This window comes from Culex pipiens, chromosome 1 (genome assembly GCF_016801865.2).
Source record: "Culex pipiens pallens isolate TS chromosome 1, TS_CPP_V2, whole genome shotgun sequence".
NCBI classification, from domain to species: Eukaryota; Metazoa; Arthropoda; class Insecta; order Diptera; family Culicidae; genus Culex; species Culex pipiens.
Window position 1 is genome coordinate 46301321 of NC_068937.1, and position 9196 is coordinate 46310516.

Sequence of the window (9196 nt, forward strand, 5' to 3'; positions counted from 1 at the left end):
AAACTATTTTAAACTATTTTAAACTATTTTAAACTTTTTTAAACTATTTTAAACTAACTGCTGTGTGAGTTGGCGGAGATTTACCCTATTTTCTATGCAATTTGCATCAATTTAGCAGTACTCGAATTTTTATTGCGTTGGTGCAAATTACGTGAAAATTTTCCATCGTTTTGGTACACACACTCAGCATGGACTATGGCTTCGCCATGGGACTGCAAGTGACAACAGCAAAAATCAACTGACTTTTGACCAATCCAGTGTAAACTACTTTGCTGCGTTCAAATTTTTTAGCACTCGTGACGTTTTTTGACGATAATTTGCAAATTTAGCTCTTGAGGTGAAAATTAGTGCCCGAGTGTGAGTGCTTGATTAATTTGACAAATTCGTTGGGGGGAATTTTTTTCTGGAAGGTTTGTTTGATTTTATGGTGATTATCAATTTGCAGATTTTGGTCTATTTTTGCACTGCTTATATTTGTTTCGAAACGTTTAGCACTATTTAAAGTTCTGCATTTTTAGCAGGCCTAAAAATATTCCATCATCGTTACAATTGACGCGACCAAGCTAAAAATTCCCAACCGTAAAGTTTACTAACCAAAAAAACAAAACCGTTTTTTATATCCATTTCGTTGAGTCCAGCGGATCATCAAAGCACCTGTGTTTGTCGTTTGAATCGGTTCGTTCGCCGTTGCTGAATTTGTCGCGAAACGTTGAAACGATTCGCGCTTGATTTGACTTTGAACTAATTTTATTGAGCGGAAAATTTTCTATAACCATATCGCGCACCAGTCATATACATAAATCTGCAGCCCAGAAACCGAGCCACAGGGTAGGACAGAGGGGGGTGTTTTTTCATTCCGGCAGTGACGATGCCAATGGATGCTGGAAAGCAGTCCTTGCAGTGCGGATTGGCCTGGCCCCGGTTGACACGGTGGCCTCCCGGTCGGGATGGTTTGCTTTTGGTTGAAGGGATGATCCAATAAAAAAAAAGAAAACAAAATTTAGGCAGCTGCAAACATTTTTCAATGTTTATTTGCCTCACCCTTCAAATATTAGTATAAACATATTTTTATGGAATTAGAAATGGTTAATTCTCCGCCAACTCACACAGCGGTTGCCCAAACCCCTCTTCGATTTGCGTGAAGCTTTATCCTTAGGGGTAGTTTTTGTCCTTGATTACGAATCCGAGCTCCATTTTTCGATATTTTGTTACGGATGGGCGGTACGATCCCTTAAATTTTTGAACTTTCGAATAAAGACGTATTTTCCAATAGAGACCATCCATAAACCACGTGGAAACTTTTTTGAAAATCGGCGAATTTCCAAAATTCACTATGAAAACTTTATTTTATCACTTACACCGCTGTTTCAGCCGCTAGCATTTTATATGTTTCTAAACCTTTTGCATTGTTTTACAAGCCAATTTACAAGCAAAATCTACACGGAGAGACCGTGCCCAGAAATTTTAATAATTAAAATTGTTGATTTTACTTTCGTAAATTTTAATAAAAACGTACTTGTTACTGCCAATTTTCAGTTAAAATAACCAAAATTCAATATTAATTTTATAACCCGTTTGTTGAAAATGCTAAAGGCAAAAAGCTAACAGATTTCCCGAACTCGAATGAACGTGCTCGACTGTTAGCTTTGGTTTTAGGAAAATCAAACATTTTGTTGGTTGAATATAATTTACATTTGGTTGAATATTTAAAAGATGAACTTGGGTTTGTTTCACGGATACGTCACGACTGTCATCCACATACAAAGCGAGTGAAGTCAAAATCGAACCAAGATCGAACCAAGATTTGCAGCGAGGTTTTTGAAAATGTTGTATGCACATGAATTGCAAAAATAAAAACTTTTTTTTAATCACCAAGTTTTTTTTCAAGCGATTTACATTTAATTTCAGATTTCCAGAGTTTTTTATTGAAAGAACCAATAAACTATTGTCTTTCATATGTTTATAGGACCTAATAAAAAAAAACTCTAGATTTAAACTTTAATTAATATTCAAATAACTTGTAGCAAACTGGTAAAATTGGAATTCTAAATTTTAGTAGGGGAAAATGCTAAATTCAATGTTCCAAAATTTTATCAGCGTTTGTTAAATTCGATTCTAACCAAAATTTTAAATGAAACAACCTGGTTTGAAGGCCTAGCAAATCACATTTTAGAACAGGATGCAATGAATAATCATCGAAATATGTTGATCAAACTCGTGGTTGAATTATGTTTAAATGTTAAATTAACTGAGTATTCTAAAAATGTAATTGAATTTAAACCAACAGTCAGGTGAGTCCGGTAGAATCTTACCTTGCTAATTTTGTTTCAAGGAAACTGAATATATTTAATTTTTAGTTTAATGTTACGTGTTGTTCTAGTACAACTTTGTTTATCGGTCTTATAAATAATAAATGAGGAAATCTGTACGTAATACTTGTCATTTGAGTAAATATATAAGCAAAAGATGATGAAAACTAAAAATTTATTAATTTGAAGATAAAAGTTTATTAATTTGTTTCATACAACTTTTTCAAAAACCCCACGTAAACAACATTGACAGCGCCTCTGGCGGTGACTTCGGGAAAGTGCATGCCTGTCAGATCCCTGGTTTGTTTACGTCTGTCATTTGAAGTCAGGATTCGAAGGAGAGCGGTCGATTTGTTGAGTTTATGTTGTTAATTATGAAGTGAGAGGATGTGAAAGGTGAAAATTACACTATTTGATTAGTGTTGAAGTGGCAAATCAAACTGTTGCAACTGGGGAGGTGGAATTGGTGAGTAGGTTTGTTGATGATTTCTTTGCAGGTGATAAACTATGAAAAGCAAGAGGTCGACCTTCGCCATGAGGACCTCTAATGCGAGTGAGTTTAACACGTTATAAGAATGTTTGATGGAAAGAGAGGGCAATAGAAGGGAAAGGCGGGCCGACTCTTCACGGCTAGAGCAGCCCGGGCAAATTTAACAAAATGTTGGTTAATCCAAGTAAGTATGGGTTTATTTTTGCACAATAATTTATGTAATGTGATTCTTATTAGAAAACTGAATCATTAAAAAGCTTCGTGCTTACGACGGATAAAATCTTAATGAACCATTCTTTTTTCAGAATCATCAATTATAAAATACATAAAAACACATGACAACATAAAAAAGAGATTAAGTAAAATATAAAAAAATCAAAATATATAAAATAAATAAAAGAAGATAATTATTATCTTGAAATTTTTGTTGCAATACGTCTGCTCAATAAACTGGTAAGTAAAACTCTAAATATTTTTTTCAGGAATCGGAATACGTTGAATAAATTGAATCAAATGCAATGAAAGTTTGTTGCCAAAAGTAATTGTTAAATTAATGCAAGCTTGGTAATTAGCATTATTGATATTTCTTCTTTCCTCAATATAATTACATTTATTTACGTTCCTTTTTTCAGTTTATAGCCGAAATTAAGAATAGTGTATTAAATTACTAATATATTTCACATGTCTATTTGCAGCAAAAGGTTCACTTTAGTGAAAATTCTGTGTCCAACCTCAAGAAAAATAACTAAACCTGAGACCATTGTAGATGATGATGACTTATTGGATGATTGCACAGTGATGGTAAGTGAAATTGTATACAACATAATAAAAATATAAGCTTAAAACTTGGTGAAAATTTTGCTCGGTTTCTATTTTGAAGGAAATAACGAGAACTTAAACATTTTTTTTAAATATGTTTACCAAAATAAGTAATTTGCTTTTTTATTATTTTTTAGTTTAATGCAACGTAACATGTTTTATAACAACAGTTAAAAAAGTTTAGTTTTGATGCTTTTTAACAGTAATTTAACAACTTCATGCAAAAAAAAAAACAAATTTGTACAAAACGTTAAATTTTTGGGCAGAATAAATGCGAATATAAAAACACTCAGCATTAATTTGTGAGTCATTATTACAAAATTTACTGCAAATCTAATAAAAATATTGCTAACAACTGCTAGTTATTGACTACATGTACAAATATTTTTCTGTATTCAAGTAAGACATTAGTTAAAATATAGCTAGAAATTCGGCCCAGCCTGTATCGTTGGATAAATAAAGAAAATATATATCAACACTTGCATAAATTATGTCTAATTAAGAAATGTTTTGTTATATACCACTAATAATTTGCTGCATGCAAAAATATTTCGGTTGATACAATGAAAAAAATTGTTGAAAAATAGTTGAAAAATATTTCACAGCCAGTTTTTAACAGAATATTCCAAAATATTTCAGCTGAAAACAAGAAATTTTTAGTTAATTTTCTGAAAAAAATATTCTGGCAGTCGACTGCTAGAATTTTTTTCGGACATTAAACCAACAAAAATGGCAATTCCAACTATTTTTTTTAGTTAATTTTAGTTACTGGTGATCAGCAATTTCGGGTTAACAAAATCAACAATCGATTGTTGAAAAAAAGCTGTGTAAAAAATTAACCCATACTTTTAGTTAAATTAACCAAGATTTTTTTGGATTTGCCCCGGCCGGTCTCTCCGTGTATAGTTCTCATCAGGGCCCCCCCCCCCCCCCCCACCCCCCCCCCCCGAACCAACATTCTGGCTACACTTCTGGTTCTCATTGATTTGACTATGTGACGTATGCGCCATGAAAAAGAAATGTATTTTAGATCAACCGACTTTTGTGCAACAAAATCCATTTTTTTTCGATTTTTTTATGAAAATAGCTTATTAAATAAGAAATAAACAAATGTTTTGAGATAAGTCATATTTTTAAAATCCCAGAAATTCCCTGGATCCAAGGATTTTTTGAAATATTAATAAAAATAGATTTTTCAAAACATTTGGTATGTTTTTAATGCTTGAAATCATAGAATCAGATAATCTGATGATGATCTAGATTACAATCTGAACAAGGACAGCAGTTTTAAGATAGCTTTAATGATAGATAGCGGTGTGTGCGTGTATACGGGAGTAAAGTCGTTCTCCGGACCGTTCCGCCGGTATTCGCCCAAAACTCGCGGTAAAGTGGTGATTCGCGGCGTAAAGTGACCGGATTCGTCGCAGGAACGCGCAGTGAATCCGCTACCGGTGAAATCCGAACCCGCCGGTCGTTAATTTCGGTGAATTTAGTGCGCGAAATTTCGTTCGGCCACGGGTCAAAGCAGCAGCAGCAGCAGCAGGAAAAAAAAAAACAATACACCTAGCCGGGCCCCTTTGAACAGTCGTCGTCGTCGTCGTCCCTCGACCACGCTGTCCTTTGTGTACGGCTGATAGTGTAGTGTGGAAGAAGCAAATACAACTTTGCGACACGGAAAGCACGGAGTGTGGGAAAAAAGTTTTTAAAAGCAGTGAAAAGTTTTAAGAATTTTTAAAGAAAATTAATTAGAGCAAAGTGAAGTGTTCATTGCTCCGGCAGAAGTCTCAGCGCGTAGTCGTGTTTTTTCGTGCTCTATCGAGTTGTGTTTGGCGCGTTTTTCACGGCGATTCCGAGGCGTGTGCGAGCGGACAAGCCCGTTCCGGTGGTCAGAGGAGCCACAATCTGGTCGTCGTGGACACGGCGGCGGTGCAGAGGCGTAGAAGGAACGAGTTCCCGAATCCGAGCAGCAGCAGCAGGAGGAGTGAGCAGCAGCGGCTGCGGAGGCAGCTGAGACGAGAGACGGTCGTTGGCCGGTGGAATCGGCCCCGGAGAGTCGACTGCGGTCGGCGGACCAGTTTTCGGCCAGGCCAGGTCGGAGACAACCCCCGTTGTTTACGTGGCTGGCAGCAGGCAGCACAACAACAACAACAAGCGCGCGCAAACGAGCTTCCCGCGCATCCCGCTGCGGGCGGCAGCCAGTGCGGCCAGTTCGGCGGTGAGTGCGAAAGGCGAGTTTTTTGTTAGCGTTTAGTTTTTTTTTTTTTTCTCATAGTTTTTTTCTCGGTTAGTTTTTTTTTTTTTCCTTTTCTCCTTTTTTACTTTTGCGTTTAGTTTCATAATTTTCATTTTCGTTTAGTTTATCGCGTTTCTTCGCAAACATGGATCCGACCAAGTCGGACCATGAGGAATCCGATTTCGATTCAACCCTTGAGGGTGACGAGGACGTGGAAATGGAGGACTCCGTTTTGGGAGTTCCTTCAAACACCACCAACAGGGACCTCTTCCTGAAGGATAAGAATGATGGCGGTAAAGGGGGATCCACGGACGGGTCTAAGAGGACGAAGCGAAAGCGTCCTAAATCAGATCCGAATCCGGTTCTCCCTCAACCACCGATTCCTCCCTTGACTCCAGACCCGATTCCTCCCTTGACTCCAGACCCGATTCCTCCCTTGACTCCAGAACCGATTCCTCCCAATCCAGATCCAATTCCTCCTAAAACACCGGTGCCGAATCCGGATCCAAATCCTCCCCCGCCCCTGAATCCTCATTCTCAAAAACCGATTTCTCGTCCTCGTCAGTATCAAGAGGGATCGCAAACGGAATGGGTGGTCTTCTTCCGGCCCAAACAGAAGCCGCTAAACTTTGTACAGATCACCAAGGATTTGCAGAAGCACTATCCTGGGGTGGTCGAATGTACCAAGCTGAACAAGAGCAAGCTCCGCGTGATCGTGAACTCCGCGGTGCAAGCTAATCAGATCGTAACTGATCTGCGGTTCAGCATTGAGTATCGTGTTTGGATTCCGGCCCACAAAGTCGAGATCGACGGCGTGGTGACCGATGACAGTCTGTCGCTTGTCGACCTCTCAAGGGCGGTGGGACGCTTCAAGAACCCTAAACTTCCAGCTGTGGAGGTACTCGAGTGCCGGCAACTGGGCAACGTCACCACCGAGGGTGGCCAGAAGAAGTTCATTCCTTCTGCCTCGTTCCGGGTGACTTTTGCAGGGTCAGCTCTGCCGGACTACATTGAGCTGTACAAGCTTCGGCTTCCAGTTCGATTATACGTTCCGCGAGTGATGAGCTGCGAAAACTGCCAGCAGTTGGGACACACCAAGACCTACTGCAGCAACAAGAGCAAGTGCTCAAAGTGCGCCGGCCCCCACAAGGACGTGGATTGCCAAAAGCAGGCTGAAAAATGCCTGCTTTGTGGCGGGGAACCGCACAAAACTCGACAGTGCCCAAAGTACAAGGAGCGCGAGGACAAGATGAAGCGATCCTTGAGGGAACGCTCCAAGAAGTCCTTCGCGGAAATCCTTAGTCAGGTGACCCACCCCAATCGCTTCGCTCCTTTGGCGGACGAAGATTCGGGGGACGAAGATTCCGATGTGGAGGTCCTCTTCCAGAGAGACGAGGAAAGTGACTCTTCCGGACCAAACCCGAAGCGCAACAAGGCTTCCAAGTCCAGGAAAGCCGCTGGCGGCAAGGGTAAGGAAAGTGACTCGTTGAACTTCGAGGAGGATTTTCCTTTCGGTCCGTCGGGTAAGCCCGCTCCGAAGCCGGCACCGAAGCCGACACCGAAGCCGGCACCGATTCCTCTCAAGCCGCTGAAGCCCGTTCCCAAGCTGCCAAAGATCCCCCTTAAAACGGTTCCTCAACCGAATCCGATCACCGATGCCTTCAAAGGAGTCCTTCCTTTTTCCACAATCGTGGAATGGCTGTGCTCTTTTGTGAGTGAACCGACGCGTTTAATCATAAAGCGGTTTGAGCCTCTCGCTAGACACATCGGGAAACAGCTTGCTAGCACGACGCCCCTCTTGTCGTTCATTTCCTTTGATGGGTAATACACCAAAAACGAAAAACGGCATCTCCTTTCTACAATGGAATTGCAGAAGTTTAACCCCCAAGTTAAACGATTTTCAACAATTCGCATTCGAACGAGACTGTGATGTGTTTGCGCTGAGCGAAACGTTTCTTATCGGAGATGAGACGCCAGCTTTCCGGGGGTACAACATCATCACAGAGAGCAGGGCAGGGCCAAATAGAGGTGGAGGCGTACTGATTGGGGTCAGGAAATGCCACACTTTTAGAAAGGTCACGCTCCCGAAGCTAGGAGGAATCGAAGCAGTCGCAGTACAGGCCAGGATCAGAGGACTGGACATTTGCATTGTGTCCGTCTATGTTCCCCCACAGGTGTCGTTAACTCGACAAAAGTTGTGGGGTATGCTTGAGCTGTTGCAGGCACCGCGACTGGTTCTGGGTGACTTTAATCTTCACAGCACCGAGTGGGGAAGTCACAAGACAGACCCTCAAGCATATCTGATTCACGAACTGTGCGACGACTTCCAGATGACCCTCCTAAACAGGGACAAGCAAGTTACGCGGATTGCAACACCACCAACGCCAACTACGTCCGGTACGAAGGCGAGTGCCATCGACTTGTCGCTCTGTTCCAACAGTCTGGCAGTTCTCTGTGACTGGAACGTGCTTCAAGATCCTCGTGGCAGTGATCATTTGCCGATCGCTATTCTGGTTAGCCATGGCCCACAGCAATCGACAACGGTGGAGATGCCTTACGATCTGACGCGAAATATCGACTGGAAACAGTACGCGGAGGCAGTCTCCATTGGAGTTGAGTTGAGAGCAGGGTTGGCACCGCTTGAAGAATATGCGTTTCTGGCTAATTTGATCTATGACAGTGCTATACAAGCTCAGACGAAACCCGTCCCGGGACCGTACATCCGAACGCGCCCTCCACTTCCCTGGTGGGACAAGGAGTGTACGGATCTCTCGGCGGCCAGGTCTGAAGCTTATGTGGACTTCTGCAAGTGTGGAATCCGAGCGAACTTCCAAAAGTACAGAGCTCTTGATCGCAGGTACAGTAATACTCTGAAGCGGAAGAAGCGAATGTACTGGCGGGAGTTCGTTGAAGGATTACCAGCAGATACGTCCATGAGCACTCTGTGGCGCGTTGCGAGGGCCATGCGTAGAGGTTCCGTTCCGAACGAGAGTGTGGAAAAATCGGACAAGTGGATATTGGATTTCGCCAAGAAGGTGTGCCCGGACTCGGTGCCGACACAACCATCATTCGACGTTGTTGATGGGAGCGATTCTAATCCTCCCTTCTCGATGGTAGAGCTCTCCATAGCACTATTGACGGGCAACAACACTGCTCCTGGTCCGGACAAGATCAAGTTCAGCTTGCTGAAAAATCTTCCGGACGTCGCCAAGCAGCGTCTGTTGAATCTGTTCAACAAGTTCGTGGAGCAGAACATAATTCCACACGAATGGCGACAGGTCCGGGTGGTTGCCATTCAAAAGCCCGGTAAGCCAGCGTCCGACCACAACTCGTATCGTCCAATCA